The sequence below is a fragment of the Lepidochelys kempii genome, chromosome 9, assembly GCF_965140285.1.
Source record: "Lepidochelys kempii isolate rLepKem1 chromosome 9, rLepKem1.hap1, whole genome shotgun sequence".
Classification (NCBI taxonomy): Eukaryota; Metazoa; Chordata; order Testudines; family Cheloniidae; genus Lepidochelys; species Lepidochelys kempii.
This window is the reverse complement of record NC_136388.1, coordinates 64,984,030-65,004,453: the sequence shown is the minus strand read 5'-3', so window position 1 is coordinate 65,004,453 and position 20,424 is coordinate 64,984,030. Positions and strand designations below refer to the sequence as shown.

General features: G+C 41.6%; 1 protein-coding gene and 1 long non-coding RNA gene across 4 annotated transcripts in view; one reads left to right on the top strand and one right to left on the bottom strand.

Annotated features, from left to right (window-relative positions):
* TRMT2B (tRNA methyltransferase 2B) overlaps positions 1 to 20,424 on the top strand; it is a 57,102-nt gene that overhangs the window by 2,646 nt on the left and 34,032 nt on the right. The gene's annotated exons all lie outside the window — the stretch shown is intronic.
* LOC140916941 (uncharacterized) lies at positions 16,642 to 18,502 on the bottom strand. The gene is made up of 3 exons (XR_012160692.1): positions 18,448 to 18,502; positions 18,003 to 18,147; positions 16,642 to 16,974 (listed from the first exon to the last, which is right to left on the bottom strand). It is a non-coding gene; the product is annotated as an uncharacterized LOC140916941 (long non-coding RNA).

Sequence of the window (20,424 nt, the reverse complement as noted above, 5' to 3'; positions counted from 1 at the left end):
AGATTTCCTAAATCCACTCACCTTTGTGCCAATCCTACTGGCATGAGTGCTTTTCAAGGCCAAATAACTAAGCCAAATCCAAATGGATTCTCACAGGGCCACTAAGAAGTAAATGTCAAACCTACAGATAGAATCCAGCACATAGTTCCATTTCCAGCTGAGGTGCCAAATTTCATTTTTGAATATTAAAAAAAATCAAAATTGGCAAGTTTTTCTCTCTATTCGCTTGTCTATGAAAACAGATGGACCATTTATTGTTGAAATATCACCCTTTAGCTCAGCAAGTGCTGAAATAAATTCAGCCAAAGAGCAGAGGTTTGGGAAAGTTATAAACCACTGGAAGCCAGGGGTCTAATAGAAAGATTTGTACAGCCTTAACTATAGCCACAAAAATAGCTGCAGGTATTAATACTACAGGCATGTTGAACACTGTGGTGTAGAGAGAGAGAGCTCAGCGCTTACCCAGTTCATGTTCCCCACTCGGCTTTTTGTCCAAAACATTCTCATCAACAGCAGAGTAAACATCATTCTGCAAAATAAAATATGTAAAAGAAACAATGATATATTAGTAGCTTTACTTTTGCCAACATTTCCTCCCTCCCCCATAGACCAATCATGTAGAGTAGAGGTTCTCAAACTTTTTTTGCTGGGTCCCCCGCTTTGAAAAGATTTCAGGCTATGATTAATCCCCCTATCTCTTCCCTCTTCCCCCCGCCCATCCCAAAAAATGATAGCAAATTACTGTGCATACTCATGGTATTACCACCCTTACTTTTGTGCTGCTGCTGGCGGCGGCACTGGCTTCAGAGCTGGAGGGGCGGAGAGCTTCGGCTGCTATAGTCCCTTTCCCCCTTCAGTTCTCCCTTCCCCTGGTAATATTTTTTGTGATCTTGGAACCCCCCTACAATAGCCTTGCAAGACCCCCAATTTGAGAAATGCTGATGTAGAGAAAGAACTTGCTTATTGCACAGTCTCTGATATCTTTGTTTCAAGAAGCTAAAAGCACAAAGGATGAGATTTTTCCAAAGCGCTTAAGTGTCTTCAGAGCACTCCCCCTTGAAAAGCAATAGGGCTTGTGCTCCTAAAGCACATAAGCATTTTGAAAATAAGGTTTGTCTATCGAAACATCCTGAGAGCTAAAGTATGAGAGTTTTCATCTGTCAAACACTGAAGGCTCAATACAGAAATAGGAGTCCTGTGAGAATGTTATCTATGTCTCTTAGACATAGAATTTGTCTACACACCTCAGTGTGATGTGGGTTTTAGTTTTCTATTTGAGACCTTACAGGAGGTGACTTCCTACCTGCAAAGAGTGTCTGGTCTTACTCATGACAGTATCAGAGGTAGGTTGAGATGTTAATGAACAGAGTGATGGTTTTGTAACATACTCTCCCTCAAGAAGTGAAGGTAGACAAGAGGGACTCGGTGCACTCTCTCCTGAAAAAACAAAAATTCACAATAAATAAAGTCAAATGCTTCATTTTTCTATAGAGAAAGTGTGATGGTGTGGAATGCTAAAAGGTTTTTGCCAGGAACACATTCCTCACAAATGGAGGAGCCATGCATGACTTAGGTTGATCTTCCTAACAAAGATTTATTTCACACCAAACCACTTCTCAGCTTATGCCATTGACAATATTTTGGGTGTATGGTAGGGTGAACTACCCCCTTAAGGGAAAGTCTGAGCTTACAGCCAGTCAAGGAATGTGCCATTACATAAACAGCAAGAGGAAACTGAGCAAGTGGTGGAGAGGAGACTGTAATGTTTGGTGTAATGGATTGCACATCCTTTCAAGTGCCAAGCTCCTAAAGACTTTGTTTTCTGACTGAGTTTGGTTGCTCTGACACAAGGCTCTGAGTTAAGGGCCTTAAGAACTGGGTTAAGCTGCGCCTTCCTTGACCTGATCCCCAAGGAAAAGGAAGAAAGCCTGTCTTCTTCCTACAGCAATTAGAGAAATCGGAACTCTGCTGGCTGGGATGGTTTGAAGGTCTTTTTAAATGGGACATATTTATCTGTTAGTTTAGTTCTGGTATTCCCCGTCTTAGATCCTGTTCAGTGTGTCTTTTGAAGTGAGCTGTAGCTCACGAAAGCTTATGCTCAAATAAATTTGTTCGTCTCTAAGGTGCCACAAGTATTCCTTTTCTTTTTGCAAATACAGACTAACACGGCTGCTACTCTGAAGTGTGTCTTTTGTCCTTCTGTGCTTTCTTACCAGTATTCTTCCAGAGGACTACATGTTGTCACATCCTGGCCCAGTCCTGCTGTTTGGATAGACACCAGTCTGTTGTGATTGGATCCAACTGTTGAATCCATGTTATAAGCCCCCCACGTCCTGGGTAGTGACTGCTCAATGTTCCTAGCTCTGGGTGTCTCCGATGCAGACCGGGTGTCTGACACCTGTCTTTAGCAGTGGGATCCTGTATTTCAGCTGCCCTAGACCCTGGAACCAGTGCCACAGCACTCCCGACCTCCAGAAGCTTAGACACATTCCCCCTAGAATCCACCTGGCCGTGGGACCGCTGGTGTCTTAGTTACCCCTTTCGGGACAATGTGGCGGTACAGTAAGGGAGACAGGCTTAGCAAAGGAATTCCTTATCCACAGACACTTGACACAAACAACACTAGAGAGCTACAGATCTATGGGAGAACAACAAAATCCTGAATGCAATCCCCCTGGTCTCAGTTCATCCCTCCTGTGAGTCCTGGGTTTGGTCTGAGTCCTTAGGCCAGGCAGCTCTTCCTGCCTGCTTGACCTGGGCTCCTTTGCTTTTGGCATTGGTCAAACTCCCTTCTTAGCAAAGCACCCCTTTTAAAATTTAGGGCTTGTCTACACTGGCACCTTAAAGGGCTGCAACTTTCTCGCTCGGGGTACGAAAAACCACCCCCCTGAGCGCAGCAAGTTTCAGCGCTGTAAAGTGCCAGTGTAAACAGTGCCCCAGCGCTGGGAGCCGCGCCTCTCGTTGAGGTGGTTTTTTTAGAGCTCTCCTCCCAGCGCTGGGAGCCGCGCCTCTCGTTGAGGTGGTTTTTTAGAGCTCTCCTCCCAGCGCTGCGCTGCAACCACACAAGCCACGTTAAAGCGCTGCCACTGTCGACTAGCCCATGTGCTCCAGGCTGTGGGGAGGTTCAAGATCCACCCCCAAGTTAATGGCCCTATTGTAGAAAACCATTCTTGCAGAGGGAAGAGCCATTAAATATTGATGGACCTTGATTGCTCTGAACCTGCTTCTTCGACAGTCCATCCAGTAGATGTTAAGCCTCTGCTACAGAATGAGTTCTCTAAGCCACAATGAATATTTCAGTTAAAACTGGTGTTCACTGAACAAAATGTAATTCATAATTGGACACAGACCTATCCCCAACCTGTCACATGTGACCTATACTTTTGGCATATGCATGTCTCCAGTGCACAGGTAGGAATCATGTAGACGGAAGAGTCCACTGGGGCTTCTTGGCCATACTCTCCTCATGCAGGATTAGGAAGATATAAAAGGAGAAGTAGCCCCAATCAATCTTCATCTCTTTGCACTGGTTGAGGAATCTCTTTACAAGAGATGCCAGAAAAGGGTGGCATTTTGGAAGTGGTAGTAAAGTAACCATATCAGAAAGCAGAGGCAAAGGCAGTTCCAGTTACTGTACATATTATCTTATGCTTATATAGATCTTGGTTTTTAATTTCTTGGTATTCAGATAATAGCACACCTAGGCTCTCTTCATGTTTTCCATGTTCTTCCCTTTGATAATCATGCTCCTGCAATTCCGTGTTGTTCTCTAGCACTTCTTGTTTCTACAATATTTAAGAAAAATGTTAGTTTTTTAATGTGGTTGCATAGAGCAAAAGAAAAGTCTTAAGTGCAATGATATATTAAGAAATGTTTCCATTCAAACTTTTTTATAATAGATATTACTGTGCTATGTTTAGGCATCAAATATACCTTGAATGCATTAGGAATTAATACTTATGGGCTCTTCTGGTTTTCAAATTTAAAAAACTGTATCATTAATTGTGACAGATTAAGAAAATGTACCTTTTGTTTACCTCAAAAAGTGCCTATCCACTTCTAACTCTGTATAGAAAATAGGCCAGTAGAAGATTAACTGCAGTGTCAACATGTGGGACATATGGGCTGCAAAAAACCTAGGTAGATGGAAATCAGAATCTGAATTCCCCTAATTCCAATGAACATTAAAATGAGTGAAGACTCAGAGTCTCAAAATGGGAGCAAGCAGCCCATAGAGCTTGCATAACTCCCAGTGTAGAATCCATTTACAGTAATCGAATTAAGGAAATACTTAGAAACACTGTTTTAAAAAGTGGGCAACCACCACTGATGAGCACTTTGTTAAAACCTCTGAGGAAGAAGCCAGCCTGAAGGGTATGATCTTGTATTGGAAGTGGTCAGTTCCAAGAACAAACTTAAGATGTTTTCTGTGAGCTAGCCCCATAGAGATGTAAAAGTAGGCATTCAGAAGGTCAAGAGCTCCAAAGCAATCCTGACTGTTTAGCAAGGGGACTATAGAGCGGAGAATCCCGCTATGGAACTTCCCCCTACTAAGAGATTTAATGAGGTTCTGAAGATCCAGAAAGGGTCTAAAATGACCCTTCATTTTGGGGATAAAGAAATATTGGGAATAAAATATCTGCTCTTGTACTGACCAGAAATTATATCTATTGTTCCCAAATGAAAAAGGGTGATGACTTTGCCTTTCAACAGTGTCTTGTGAGAGGGAAACCCAAAAAGAGGTAGAGTTTTAAGTCTGAACAGGTTCTTTCCTCAGATCTTCTGTATCCTCTCTCTGGGGAGTATTGGGTAATTGCCACATTGGTGACATAATGTCATCAGAGCTACCATCTGTCTAGGATAATGGGCCAACAAATCCCAAGATTAAAACACACCAGCTATCAGATAAATCTGAATGCAGAGTGACTAGACATAGATTCCTTGATAGACCTGTCCCTCAGAGTTACAAATGACGAGGGAGATTCTCCAAACGTCTTTATCCCCAAAAGAATGCATAGCTCAACATCCTGTTCATTTCAATGCCTTCCTGAAGTGTTGCCTCAGAACTTTGAACTAATCCAGCAGTTCTCAAACTGTGGGTTGGGACCTCAGAGTGAGTTGCGACCCTGTTTTAATGGGGTTGCCAGGGATGATGTTAGATTTGCTGGGGCCAAAGCCAAAGCCTGAGCCTGGGGCTCAGGCTTTCGCTTCGGCCCCGGGCGACAGGGCTTGGGCTACAGGCCCCCTGTTCAGGGCAGAAGCCCTTGGGCTTTGGCTTTGGCTCCCCCACCCGGGGAAGGAGGGTTTGGGCGGGCTCAGGCTTCGATCCCCCCTCCTGGGTCATGTAGTAATTTTTGTGGTCAGAAGGAGGTCGCAGTGCAATGAAGTTTGAGAACCCCTGAACTATTCTAATCTGACCATCAGGAGCCATAGACAAAATCAACAGCATGCAGATCTATTGCACCAAGTCCCTTTGGAGAACATACTGTCAACTCTCAGCCAAGCAGTAAAGATTTAGGGGCCTTGCTGATTTCTCCTCCAATGGGAAGCAAACCTACAACATGGAACCTGGGTATATTCTTAGTGTGACATATTTACACTATATACATGAGTCCTTGAACAGAAGCGGTCACAAAGAACATACAGGCAAACCCTGTTTCAGAAATCATCAATGCCTGATTACCATGAGCAATGCTGCCACAAGAATTGACTTTAGTTAGGGAGATTAGGGCAGCAAGCAAACTCTCTTGCTGTTTGCATCAGCTTCCTCCCAAACAAACATGCATCACAAAACTAACACAAATACAGCATTTCTTCAAAGACTGAACACGACCTGCATGCTAAGAAAAAGAACATTTAAAACTATACAGGATACAATAGTGTGATACCTGCATAACAATGCATTTCATACATGGAACAGTGACACGCATCCAACAATCTGTTACTTTTAGCTTTATATTTGAGATCAGTAAGTGCAATCATTTCATACCCGAAGAGATTTTCTTTTCTCATCTATGATATTATTAACAATCTCATCAAAGCCCTGTTGAGAGACCACTGAGGAGAGTGAAGTTATTGTAAAATCTTTTCCATTAATTGAAGGTTGGCTAGAGAGATTAGCTCCTGGGGAAAAATAAGAATAAATTTCAAATTTCTAAATATTATATATAGAAAATGTGATATTTGGGAGGGATAAAACATGTTTACTGCGATGAGTTTGGGATGAGTGCGTTACTCACAAGGGAGAAGTCATTATTATTTATTTGTATTGTGGTAGCTCATAGGAGCTTCCAGCCATGGTCCTTATGGTATTCGGTGCGGTACTACAGCACAATGAGTGAGTTATACAGAATATTCATAAATCACATGGCAATAAACTATCTGTACTAACCCACACCACTTCATAGTTTATGGCATTTATTTTTTCATTTGTGAGACTTGGTCTCACTTTGCTTTAGGAAATATATTTGTTTCTATGGAAACAAAGATATCAGAATTTAGCAACTTCCAAATACACTATAACATTAATTTTATAGTTGTTCAAAATTTATACCATGGTCATTGAAATATAAGCGTTTGTGATGGTTAAGAAAAGTGACACCTTAACACATATAATGCTTTTGAATATTTATGCTGTGATATTTAAGGCAGATTTGGTAATATTAAGTGTGCACGAGTGGGTATCAAAATTGGGCTTCTGATGGAAACTTTGTTTCAGCTGTACCTAGGGTATAGACTAGCATCCTTCCCTAATGGAGGGCCACTTACCAGAGGATGAAATGGGGAGTTTGCTAGTGTTGCTACTGACTGCTTCTTCACAGTGCTCCATGGAGGCAGAGATGGAAAGACCATCAATGATGCTGCCGGTTGCTTGCAGGGAATACTCACCAGAGGCAGATAAGGAAAGTTTGTCACTGATGCTGGTGCTTCTGGGCAAGGGGGACTGGCCTGAGGTGGAGAAGAAAAGGTTATTGCTTTGCTTACCTGGCTTGGAGCATCTACTGAATGCAGAGAACTGACATTTACTATTTCATGATTTCACTGTTTTATCAATACTTTCATCCAGAAATTGGTTTTTCTATTAGGCAAAAAGGAAAGGTTAAGGACTTTTCTATGGTTTTCTATATATTATTGGGATAGATGGTTACATAAACCCATTCATATGTATAAAATCAAGGTAAACAGACTGTACACACAAAAACATGGATATGAAGTAAGGGGTGCTTCATTTTGCAACTTCAACATTATTTTATTTTAATTTTAGTATGGAATTTCCTCTGTATTTAAAAACAGAAATTCAACAAAACAAAGAAATTACTGGTACATTAATTTGGATTTATTTGATAGATAGCAATAAAAACCTCCATGCTGCACAGTATATGCACCCAGTGAAATTTATTCTACTGTAGAACGCCAGCGGAAGGCTTATGCACCACTGAGTTTCCACTTACATTCTCAGGACTTAGGTGGTGCATAGACCTGGCACTGGCCATCCACAAAGGAGTGAATTGCACTTGAATTGCATTGTCGCAGACCTGAATAAGGGCCCTGCCTCTTTCCACATGTACCCGGTCTTTGTCCACAATCACCTTATCACAGGGTGGCTGGTCCTTTTAAGGGCACGTTTACACTTCCAGACATCTAATGGAGCTGACATGCTAACGGAGTGTAGCTGCGGTGGCACAAGCAGCAGGAGGGGCTAGCTGCCCCAAGAATGTCTCTCTGATCTCAGATGGGAACACACTCAGGACAACTAACTTCGCCTGCCACTTGAGCTGTGGCAGCTACACTCTGTTTTTAGCGTGCTACTTGGATCAGAGTTAGTGTGGGTCTGTCTCCTTGAGCTAAGAATCACACGCCCAGCTCGAAATGTAGACATGCCCAGAGGGAACAGGTCCTGTTCACCCTGATGAGTTAGTTTTCTCCTGATCGGCCCTGACTGTGGGTGTCCAGCAGTTGAGAAAGGGGAGCTGGTGAGAGTTGCCTAGAGAGCGCTGCATGAGACCAGACAGAGCAGTAGTTGTGAGCTGGCCAAGAGCGTTACTGCACAGAGAGAGAATGGATGAGAGCTGTTGGGGAGAACTGGTCAGGAGGCTTGTATAGAGGACCCTAAGTGAAGGGGGAGAACCAGTTTGGTAAGGGCAGGCCAAGCCCAGGAAAAAGAGGGTCAATTCTGGAGGGAGGTTCCCATGAGAAGGATCTCAGCAGGAGTAAGACTTGCAGGTAAAGGAGGCCTGGTCAGCTGAATACCACAGGGAGACCTCTCAACAGCTCTCACCGGTTCTCTCTGCACCAACTCTCTTCACCAGCAGCTCTTAACTACTGCTCTCTCTAGTCACAGGTGAACGTGGTCTCTGCCCTCTTCAAGGAGCCAGGCACCCTGTGACACACACACACAGATCACAAATGAGATCACACTCCACCTTTTAAAGCACACATGTACAGAGCTAATTGAGTGTTGAGACATCATATCTTGAATAAGAATTACCATGCACCTACATATGGAAGCAGGCATTTGAAGTGTTCTTCATTTGTTTTTTCAAAACTGATGGTGGATGTGGGTATGCAGGAGTAGCCCTGTTTACAAACAGGCTAACCAAAGCTAAACAACAGCCTGCATCATTTATGGCACACCTAGCCACAGCCCATATGTATTTTACTAGATATTCCATTCATGTATAAGAAACTAATCCTACCAACCATAAACACAAAGTGCTACTAAAACAACCCATCAAGGCGATGTCAGACCCTAGATAAGAACCCATTTCTGATACTTGTCTCCACAACACTTGTCTCAACCACTGCTCAGCTGTGCTTCCCAGTTAAGGTACTGAAATTCTCCATGTGAATTACCTAGTTTTAAAAATGTGGCTTATAATAATGTTTTGCATTTGCATACTGGTATTCCTTTTTCATTTGTATATCTCAAAGCACTTTGTAATGTTAGGTCTGACCAAAAAGCTCAGTTTTACAGACAGCAGTGCCAGGCATGTAGATATGAGACATGTTTTCTTAGTTGCACTGTGGTCTACAGCAGTGCTACTCAAAGCGTTGGTCCGCTTGCCAGTCCGTGAGCCATCGGCTGCCGGACTGCGCACACATTGAGGAAAAAAATTGCCAGTCCCCCACATCAGATAGCTTGAGAAGCACTGGTCTACAGGATGAGACTTGCGTAAGTCACATCAAACAGCTGGGTTCTACGCCCAGTAATGCAAGACCCTACAAGCCTCAAGTCTTGTAAGACAATAGCTTAGCTAAACTAATCAAGGCCTAAAAAGCCTTAGCATAAGCAGCTAACCAAGAGTAACCTTCGATCATAAGATGTCACAAGGTAGAATGCAGTAATGACTGAAGTGCTGACAAGTAACCACAAAATGTTACTTGTTACCAGCTTTAGATATTTTTGAGTTAGGGACATCAGCAGTTGTCCGACTGCAAGAATGCCAAGGTAACTAACTGACTTATACTAATAAGCTTGAGGTAAAAGGTTTAGTAGCCTCTGGGAGAAGGGCATTCAAACATTAGTGGAGTGTGGAAGTTCAAATAAGGAAAAGCAGCTGAAACCCCTACCTAATATGCATTGGGCATAGTGGTATCAGGGTAACACCTGTCTCCCCGCCTGCCTTGGGAGATAGCAGGATAAAGACTAGAGCCATGCAAATCTGTAGATATCCATGGATCATTTTTGCAGCTCGGATGTAGATGGGTGGTAAGGATGGTGACTAACACTTCAGGTTTTTCTGCAAAGAATGGTGTGAATATATGAATGCTCAAACACTAATTTTATACTATGTCTACCTTCCTTGCTGGTGTGATGCTGTCTAAAGGTGAAGGTAGCCATCTACACGAATATGGTCACCACTTGTGACAAAATTGTGATAAATCTTGTACAAAGTGTGCCTTGTGTGGTATCATTGGAAAAGTTATCTGCTGAGTATTATTATCTTGTTATAATGTGTGTATTGACATTGTGTGTGGAGTTATGAAATGTTGCTAGATATTTGTAACTCAAACATGCTGAGAGTCTGACTAACATCCCCAGGTTAGCTCTTCAGGAATAACAAAGGAACTGCAAACAAAAGCCTTTGCATGTCATTCCTGAAGACACCTCAAGTGGCATGTACGCAAAATGTACAAGCAAAAATTTACAATTCATATGAAAGACTGATTGCAAAGCACATATGCCATGGAACTGCCCGACCCCATGATACAGCAAGGATTTTTCCCACAAAAAGGGTCAAGATATAAAAAGGGAGAACAAAGACCCCTAGCCACCCCTTTCCTACCACATCTCTGGACTGGTGAATTCTGATGGGAAAGTTTAAACAAAAGGACTGAGGTCCCCAAAAACTATTTGGGCAACCCAAAGAGACTTACAGAAAACTAGCAGATTTAACATCCCTGTTATCATTTTGGATTTACAAGCTCTAATTCACCTATAAAGTATTTTACCTGCTTTAACCTCTAAATACAGTAACTCTCATTTCTTTTTCTTAGCTAATAAATCTTTAGATAGTTTACCAAAGAATTTGGCTGACATCGTTGTCTTTGGTATGAGACCTTGAGCATCCATCCAATAAGTCAGTGCTTCTCAAGCTATCTGATGAGGGGGACCGGCAATTTTTTTTCCCAATGTGCGCGCAGACCGGCAGCCTATGGCTCGCGGACCAGCCCTGGTCCGCAGACCACCACTTTGAGTAGCACTGCAATAAGTGACTTGCTCTTTGGGGCTGGAAGAACCTAATGTGTGGTGATTTTTGGTTTTAATAACCTTTCATCACAGAAGTCCAGTTTTGTCTGGGTAGTAATATAGGGACTGTCTGTGGCTGTATGGTAAGCTAGGATACTGATCCGGGAGCACACATTTGTTGCAGGGTTGGTTAAATCTAATTATAGGATATATCACCACTGAGGGAGTGTCAGCCCAGTTCTTTGACAGTCTGACCTGAGAGTGGCCCTCTTAGCTGTGACCCATACCAGACACCATGACAGCTGGGTTTGAGTGTTTGTAACTTTGCTAACTGTGTTAAAACAACTATTTCAAATACAGATGTTTCTTCCTAAGTCTGAGTGTTGCAACCATGCACACCGGGGTTGCCAACATAACAATAATTCTAACAACACTGGGCCTGATTTTGGGACTAGAACATATCAAACATCAGAGTGTTAACTGAGAATTCCTAAGTAATCAATATAATTAATACACAATCAATATATCAGGCAACATGTGAAGTGCACAGAATTAAGTCCAGCCCATGGAAAAAGCATGACTAGAACTCAAGACCACATGACTCCCAGCACTTTGATCCTTTCTCTACTTTAAAAGGGCATATTGGTGGGGAGAAATAGCAGTAACAACAGGAGAATCTCTTTGTCTAGATCTTGCATTTCAAGTCACTAAGAGCTTGTCTACACAGTGCTGGAGTGCAAGTTGGAAGGTGTCAATTATAGAGGGCTTTAAGGTATTGTGCCCTAGCTGCCCTATGTAGATCCTGCTGGCATGCTCTAAAAGATACCTAGTTCGTGTTGATGTAGTCCTGTTTCAAATAGTAACTAATCCAAATCAACTCATACAAGGACACCAAAAGGCACATGTCAAGCCTTTGGATGGTCTCCCAGGCAAAGTTCTACTTCCAGCTGAGATACCACATTTCAGAAAAGATTGAATGCTTTTAAATAGCAAAAAATGGCAAGCTTATTACTCTCCATTCATGTTGTCCTAGCAAACAGGGGAACCCTTTGTTGTTGAACATTTAAAAGGAAAAAATACCCTCTAACACAAGCAAATGCTGGACGCATTACACCCCAAAAGCCAGAAGTTTGGGGAAATTATAAATCATATAAAACTGGAAATATCATAGAAAGATTTGTGCAGCCTTCACTATAGCTTTAGCAGCTCCAAGTATAATAGCACAGGAATATTAAACATCGTGTTGTAGCTGAGACAGCTCAACCCTTACCCATTTCATGTTCCCTACTTGGCTTTTTGTCCAAAAGTTTCTCATCGATATCAGAGTATAAATCGTTCTGCAAAATAAAATATGTAAAAGAAACAATGATGTATTATTATGAATTTCATAACTTTCCCCCCCTTTCTTACATCAGTCATGTAGAAAGAGGATTCACAGGCCCTCAGAGCATAATCTCTAATTCCCTTTTACAAAGAATGTAAAGCACAAAGAGTGGAATTTTCAAAAGCACCTAAGTCCCTTAGGAGTACTCACCAATTGAAAATCAATAGCACTTGTGCTCCTAAATCACTTAGGAAAACCGGATTTGCAAAGCACCTATCAAAACATCTTGAGGGCTAAAGTATGAGAGTTTTCATCTGTCAAATACTGGAAGTTTAACCCCCAAGAATGGAAACCCTCTGAACGTTACCAACAAACCTGATCTCATTCTTTGAGGAGATTACAAGTTTCTTTGTTAAAGGTAACTGCATAGATATACTATACTTAGTTCCACATAACATTCTGATTAAAAAATGAGCACTGTATAATATACAATATCATAAAGCACACATTAAATGGATTAAACTGGCTAACTGACAAATCTCGAAAAGTAGTTGTCAATGGGGAATCATCACAGAATGGAGTGTTTCTATTAGGGTTTCACATCAATGGGCACTAGGCCCTATGCTGTTCAACATCATCATCTACAATCTGGAAGTAAATATAAAATCAGTGCTGATAAAAATTTGTGGATGACCCAAAAATTGGAGAAGTGGTAAATAACGAGGAGAGGACAGTCACATTGAGTGATCTGGATCACTTGGTAACTTGAGCCCATTTAAACAAAATGTGTTTTAATACATCCAAATGCGAAAATAAATCTAGGAACAAGGAATGCAGCCTATACCTACAGAATGGGGGTACCCCGTACCCTGAAAAGCAGTGACTCTGAAAAGGATTTTCAACAACTGTAAACAAAGAGTAACTATTAATGGAATGATGTCAGATTGGAGGGAGGTCTCAAGTGGGGTTCCATAGGGATCTGTTCTGGGGCTGGTGTTGTTTAACATCTTTATTAATTACCTGGATACAGGAAGAGAGAGCATGCTGATCAAATTTTCAGATGACACAAAGCTAGGGGGGGCAGCCAATCCTTGGGAGCATAGAGCTAATATTCAAAGGGATCTTGATAAATTGGAGAACTGGACTATAGACAACAAAATGAAATTTAACAAAGACAAATGTAGGTTGCTAAGAGAAGAAAAAACAAATGCACAAATACAGAATGGGGGATAACTGGCTTGGCAGCAGCACTGCTGAGAACGATCTGGGAGTTGTGGTAGATCACAACCTCAACATGAGTCAACAATGCAATGGTGTTGCAAAAAAAGCAAATGCAATTTTAGGTTGCATTAACAGAGATGCATAGCATGCAAGTCATGGGAGGTGATAGTACCCTTCTACTCAGCGCTGGTTAGGCCTAAGCTGGAATACGGTGTCCAATTTTGGTCACCAATGTATAGAAAGGAAATAGAGAAACTGGAAAGGATCCAGAGACAAGTAACAAAGATGATTAAAGGGCTGGAAGGCAGGCCATATGAGCAAAGGCTGAAGGAACAAGGTATGTTTAGTTTGGAAAAGAGAAGATTAAGGTGGGACATGAAAGCTGTCTTCAATTACTTGACAGGATGTCATAAAAAAGATGGAGAAAAGTTGTTCTCTCTTGTCACAGAGGGCAGGACAAGAGGCAATGTGTTCAAACTACAGCAAAGCAGATTTAGATTAAACCTAGGAAAAACTTCCGAACAGTAGGACAATGAAACAGGTTCTGGAAGCTCCTTCACTGGAGGTTTTCAAAAAGAGGCTGTCTTGGATGGTTTAGACACAACAAGTCCTGCATCTTGGCCGGGGTTAGACTAGATGACCCTTGTGTGGTCCCTTCTAACCCCATAGTTCTATGATTTAGAGGTCATAGTGGACAATCAATTCAACAAGAAATCCCAGTGCAATGCTGTGGCAGAAACGGCTAATGCGATCCTTGGATGTATAAACTGGAATGTAGTGAGCAGGAGTAAAGAGGCAATTTTTCCCTCTATATATGGCATTGGTAAGATTGATACTGGGCTACTGCATCCAGTTCTGCTGTCCATGTTTTAAAACAAATCTTGAAAAATAGGAAATGGTGAAGAAAAGAGCCACAAAAATTATTTAAGAACTGGAGAAAATACTTTCTAATGAGAGATTTAAAGAGTTCAATATGTTTCACTTACCAAAAAGAAGATTGAAATGTGACTCGATTAAGGCATAAGTATCTTCAGGGAGAAAAAAACATGTAATACAGGGCTTTTTAATCTATCAGAGAAAGGTGTCACAAGAACTAATGGCTGGAAGCTGAAGCCAGACAAATTCAGATTAGAAATTAGGCACAAATTTTAAACAGTGAGAGTAATTAATCATTGGAACAAACCACCAAGGACGTGGTGGAATCTCAATCTGTTGATGTCTGAAAATCAGGACTGGATGTCTTTTTGGAAGATATGCTTTAGTCACGTTCAAGTTATGCTATAATCAAAAAGAAGCTATTGAGCCCAAAGCAGAGGTAACTTGGTGAAGTTTAATGTTCTGTGATACACAGGAGGTCTGTCTAGATGATCGTACCCCTACTCGCCTTTCATTCTGAATCTATGAATAAACAACTTATTTTAGATATGAAGCATGGCTACATGCTTCAACATGATGTGAGCTTTAATTTTATGTTTGAGACCTGTCTGGGAGGTGGCTTCCTACCTTTAGGGAGCCTCTGGTCTTGCTCATGACCGCATCAAAGGTAGGTTGAGATGTTACTAAAGAAAGTGACGATTTTGAAATGTCCTTTTTGTTAAGAAGTGAAGGGTGACGAGAGGGACTCGTTGCACCATCTCCTGGGGAAAAAAAACAAACCCATCAATAAATAACTGCAAAGGCCTTGTTCTATAAAGGAAGTGGGATTATGTGGAACGCTAAAAAGAGTTTTTATCAGAAACATACTCCTGACAAATAGAGGAGCCAGGTGCAAGTTATGCAGACCTTCCTAACTGAGTAGCAATAAAGGTTTGTTTCCACCACACCACTTCTCACTGTACGCCATTTACAATATTTCATGTGTCGTTTTGTCCTTCTTTACTTCATTTGTCTCTTTGAAATAAAATGTTTATCTTACCCATGTTCTCCCAGCTGACAGTATGTATGTCCTACACCTTTGGCATAAACAGGTCCCTAGTACACAGGGTAGGAATCTTCTAGAAAACAGCAGTTACTGGGCTACTTGCTTTTACTCCCCTCATGCAGGGTTGGGAACTCATAAGAGGAGCAGTAGCTCCAATCACTCTTCGATTCTTTCCACTTATTCAGGAATTCCTTTGCAAGAGACTCCAGAGAAAGGTGACATTTTAGAAGTGATAGTAAAGTAATGCTATTTGCAGACCTGGGAGACAACGCAGAGGCAAAAGGCAGTTCCAGATACTGTCCATATTATATTATGTTAATATGTACCTTGATTTTTAATCTTTGGGTCTTCAGATAACAGCTTATTCAGGCACTTCACATGACTTTCAAATTCTACCCTTTGAGAAGCATGCTCTTGCAATTTTCTCAGGTGGTATGCCATTTTTTTCTCTAGCACTACTCGTTTCTACAATATTTTAAGGAAAATGTTAGAGGTATTTAACACAAGATTGTCATTGCATAGAGCAAAAAAATGTTCTTTAGTGCAATGATATTTTGATAAAAGTTTCTGTTCAAACTTTTATAATATTTTATCAATCTATTAGTTATCAGGGTGATATGTATAGACGTCAAATGTACCTTAAATGTATTAACGAATTTCAATACCTACGGCTCCATCTAGTTTTTAAATTAAAAATCTGTTATCTGTCACTATTAATTAATGACACAACAAAAATTTGTATATACCTTTTGTTTTAGCTCCCCACAGTGCCTATCCAATACTAACTCAACATGTGGGACATATAGTCTATAAAAAAACCACATTAGTTACACTGACCTAAGGGCTGGTGTGGACAGCGCTATGTCGGTGGGAGAAGTCTCCAGCCAACATGGCTACCGCTGCTCAGGGAGGTGGAGTAATTATGCCAACAGAGAGTTCTCTCCCATCAGCATAGAGCATCTGCACTAGCAGCGCCACGGCGGCACAGTTACGTCCGTTTGGCTGCACCACTGTAGCGATTCTAGTGTAGGTGAACCCTTGGAAATGAATAAAACTTAAAATGCTCCTAGGAGAAAAGAAACAAAAAAATGTGTTATACACCAGTGCCTCCTTCTGGACATCAATGAACACAGCAGAGACCCCCAGAAGAACAAACATCTGAGAGCTAGTTGACGAGCGTCAAATAAAAAAGAAGAAGATTGCCCGTAGGTTAAAAAGTTCTGACATCCCTGCCATAGCGGATTGTCAGTGACAATTACAGAAAACCAAGAGGTGACTGTGGTACAATAAACAGCTGAAGTAAATGGAACTCCTCACTGTGAGAGGTTAATCATGTGTTTCGCTTTTCAGAACTGGGATCCAAGGGAGGACTGGGATGTCCTAATTAGATTATTTTCAAAAGCTTTCATTTTAACACCACATGGTTCCTTTTTTTTGGATAAAAACTTTTATTTAACCTTGTCTTCTCATTCTCCAATCTCCCCTTATTTAAAAATGTAACCAGAACAAGCAATTCAAACTATTTCCAGAGGAGCTATGTGTCCCACTCAAACTTAAAATTCACAACTATGATCAGAATCTAGAAGAGATTTTTATTTTGGATAGCATTACTGATTACACTTATCTAGATACTGTACTTATGGTCTTAATCATTAGCTTATTTCTTCTGTGGCATGTGAGTTTTAAAGAAATAGCTACTTAATATACCTTTTTAGCTTTCTCTTCTCTTCTTTTCCATCGCAGTTCTTCAATTCTTGCTTCTCGTTTCACATCCTCTCCAATTTTCAGCAGAAGTAACATCTCTTTTTGCTTCCATTCCTAAGGATCACAGATTTATCAGATCATGCCAAAAGGAGATAATTATTCGTGTATTTTACTTTCTATGTACAACTTTTCTGCTGCTTCATTTAATGATTTTCTGTTCACTATGGTATATTTTAAACACTTTGGGCCAAATTCATTCCTAGTGTCAGATCACAGCAGTCAGTGATGTAACCACAGTGATAAATTTGGTACCTTTAAAATTATTTTCCCAACATATTAAACTCTACAAACAGCAGAAAGATTATTGGCTTGACAGGGGGCTGGTGGGAAAGCAGAATGACAAGCATTTTTCATGACTTTTCTTTCAGCCATGACCAGTTTAGAATCACTGCCTTCCAAAGCTACATGTTCTGACACTTGCACCATGAAGCCCTGTGGTTAGCCCTCTTCAATGCAGCCTAATCTCCCTGATTGCGGTCACAATTTTGCACCCAGAAAAATTCTACTTGTATTCACTTTGTCCCTACAAATTGTCAGAAGCACTGATCCTGCTATTTAGTCTTGTAAACATGTGCTTGTGAATGGAAATCAGGGATGAAATTCTGCTTCATTTAATTCAATGGGAGTTTTGCCATTGACTTATAGGAGCCAGGACTTCACCCCTACACAACTAATGATAGGATTGAGCCTGTAAAAAGCAGGCCTAAAAGGGGAACAGTGTCTAGAAATCAGGGTCATACAGTATTGATATGTAACTCTGCCTATCAGGCTTAAATATTTACAGGTTCTTTTTTATGTCCAACATATACCTGGATCCTGTAAACACTTAGACACATGTTTACTACTAGGCATGTGAGCAACCCTATTGAACTCAATGGGACTGCTCAGACACTTGACGTAAAGCACATGCATAACTGTTTGCCGGAGTGGGTCCATATTTATCAACTTTTTAAAATTCTTTGTGAACTTGCTAGTAAACTCATTGGCTGCTGGCAATTTAAATTATTTGTCCATTGGCTCATTAAGATGTGTGTTTGGGTATATATAAATTGCATGGTGTCTTTCAATTTCTTGTTTCTAACCTCCTCCATTTTTAGATGAAGAATAGGTTGTTTCTTTTTCTTTTTTTCGTGTTGCCTTTTCTCTTCCTCAGCCTGTTGAAGGAGATGTTTTTCTTCCGCGATGCACTTAATTTTTTCCAATTCTTTATTAATCATGTCTACATATCTTTAAATAAAAAATGTAAATCATTGGTAAGAATCAGCTGGAGTCATCTTACCCAGTCAATTTTCTACTCAGTCCCTGCTATCATCTTTGCCTGAGTTTCTGTTTGCTTAAGCCCGCTGAAGAATTTACAACTGACTTCACAAATGTCTAACTTAATTCATACCCAGTATATTAACAATTCTAATACATTTCATTCTTTCATAATTTAGACTCAATAAAAATAAGGCCTCAACCTTGCAAGGAGTTCCATGCAGGCCCCCAAAGACACTCCCAAATTATAAATTATTATGTGTCTTATACCTGTTCCTCATCTGTCTTTCTCGGTCTTGTAAATTTTCTCTTTCTTCTCGGAGCAGCCACTCTCTGAAGTGAGAGGTGTCAGCACCTTCTGGAAGCAGATTGGGATCCTGTAGTTTTGTCACTTGTTTTTCAAGCATTTTCTGAAAATCAAGAATGGATTTTAGGGCTTTATTTGCTGGAAATGCTTTCACGAGGCACCAGTCTCTCTCTCTGCATTGACACTTAAAATACTTAGAAAAGCAATTTGCTAAGGGCCAAACCCTCCCCTTTACCACCAAAATGACATGGAAAGGAGGGATATACATGCAGTTGGTAGGTGTGATGGGGTATACAAACTCCACGCTGGGCAACACAGAGTTAACGAGCTAATGTGACTCAGGTGGGGCACCGCACCTGTGAAACATGTCAGACTTGGAGAGAGGAACTTAAAAGGGAGAAACCCAGCTCAATCACTGGCAGATCAGCAAGGAGAGCTGACCGACTGACCGACCGACCGACCAACCAACCAAACAACCAAACAACCAACCAACCAACCAAAGGCAGGTTTCAGAGTAACAGCCGTGTTAGTCTGTATTCGCAAAAAGAAAAGGAGTACTTGTGGCACCTTAGAGACTAACCAATTTATTTGAGCATAAGCTTTCGTGAGCTATAATGAAGTGAGCTGAAGCTCACGAAAGCTTATGCTCAAATAAATTGGTTAGTCTCTAAGGTGCCACAAGTACTCCTTTTCTTTTTAACTAAAGGCAAGCACTCTTTAGCTGCCTGCTGCCTGGTGAGGGAAGGCCTGTTGCAGGTCCACCAGTGATGGGACCATTCCTTTATGCTAGCCAGTGAGCCTAGTTGGGCCCATAGCTTTGCAGAAGCCCTCTGAGAGCTTTACCATATCTCTGGGATGATTTGTTTGTGTTTACTTCTTTTCTTGTCAAACCTCAGAAAGGGAAAACTAACTGGGGCTCTGCTGGAGGGCTGAACCTCTTAAGCTTGGACTGGCATGCTGGAACACCTAGAGAGCGGAGGCCTAGGTGTGTGCTGGGGCCTCCCCAGGCTTAGGGGGTGCCACGGTGTGGAAACCCTGGTGACAATAGGCTACTGCAAGTCTGTGACATGTTCCCCTTTGGAATGAGCAACAATGCCTTTAACCACAGCTTTGTCCCGCCCCTTTGTTCCTTGCCCCCCCGCCTGGGGTTCCTTGCCCCCCTGCCCAGGGTTCCTTGCCCCACCTGAGCACTCGGAGCAGTTTGGGGGCTACCTACACCCCCTTTTTGAAAATGTATGCAGCATGCCGAGAAGGGAAACTCCCTCTTTGAGTGACTCACTCACGTCTACACTGTGGGGTTAAGTTGACCTAAGTTACGCAACACAATTTGCGTGAATAATGTAGCTGGAGCCAATGCAGCTTAAGTCGACTTATTGCAGTGTCTACACCACACTGGGTGGACGGGAGAAACTCTCCCATCGACTTACCTTATGCTTATTGTTCCACTGGAGTACCGGAGTTGACGGGAGAGCGGTCGGTGGTTGATTTAGCAGGTCTTCACTAGACCCACTAAATTGACCCCTGGTGAATTGATCACCACGGCGTCGATCCACCGACAAGTGGAGACAAGCCCAAACTGCCAAATTTGACAGTACAGACTTTTGAGAGGTCTGGTCTTTAGCTTTTCCATTTTTTTGTTTTAGAAAATAGTTACCTGCTCCCTGTGGGTTATATTGTGCCTTTGAGCACATCAGACACGTCTGGGAGGCAAATGGGGAGTACGGCAGTATTATTGTAAGCTTTGCATTTCACCCTTAAAACATTAGCTGTACAATCAACTCCTAGAATGTTGTCTGTCAATAAGCTGCCAAGATCCCTCCCATTTCAAGTTGTTAGCAGTGGACTCACCAGGGATGAAGAGAGGTGGTTGAGAGAGAAGAAAGCGAAGAGGAAAGCACAGCAGGCCTCAAGCACTAGGGGTGCACCAGCTTCATCCTCTG